The sequence below is a fragment of the Crocuta crocuta genome, unplaced genomic scaffold (genome assembly GCF_008692635.1).
Source record: "Crocuta crocuta isolate KB4526 unplaced genomic scaffold, BGI_CrCroc_1.0 scaffold414, whole genome shotgun sequence".
NCBI classification, from domain to species: domain Eukaryota; kingdom Metazoa; phylum Chordata; class Mammalia; order Carnivora; family Hyaenidae; genus Crocuta; species Crocuta crocuta.
Window position 1 is genome coordinate 234,172 of NW_027530852.1, and position 541 is coordinate 234,712.

Sequence of the window (541 nt, forward strand, 5' to 3'; positions counted from 1 at the left end):
ATCACCGCTCATCAACACACCAAAGGTCTACTGATTTTATCTTTTTTATAATGTTTATTTATTTTTGAGGGCAGGGAGGGGCAGAGAAAGAGGGAGACACAGAAACCAAAGCAAGCTTCCGGCTCTGAGCTTTCAACACAGAGCCCAACATGGGGCTTGAACTCCCAAACTGTGAGATCATGACCTGAGCCAAAGTTGGACACATAACCAGCTCAGCCACCCAGGCACTCCTGATTTTATATCTTTAATTATTCTTCAGTATTCTCGAAGTAACTCTGTATCAGGCTTTCAAATGAGTTCTACTAGGTCCAAAGAATAGAATGATACCTAATAGATAGAAGCAGTAAACGTATTTAATTCACAAAAAAAATATGTAATATAGAGGGAATTTCTACCATTAATGGTGTTAATGCTTAATAAACATGCTCCAGACTGATATGGGAAACTTTCATATAATGGGTCAATAAACTAGATAAACTACAAAGTACTTTTAAAATAGAGGATTCTATGATCCTAATGCACCTACAAATAGATCCACTTT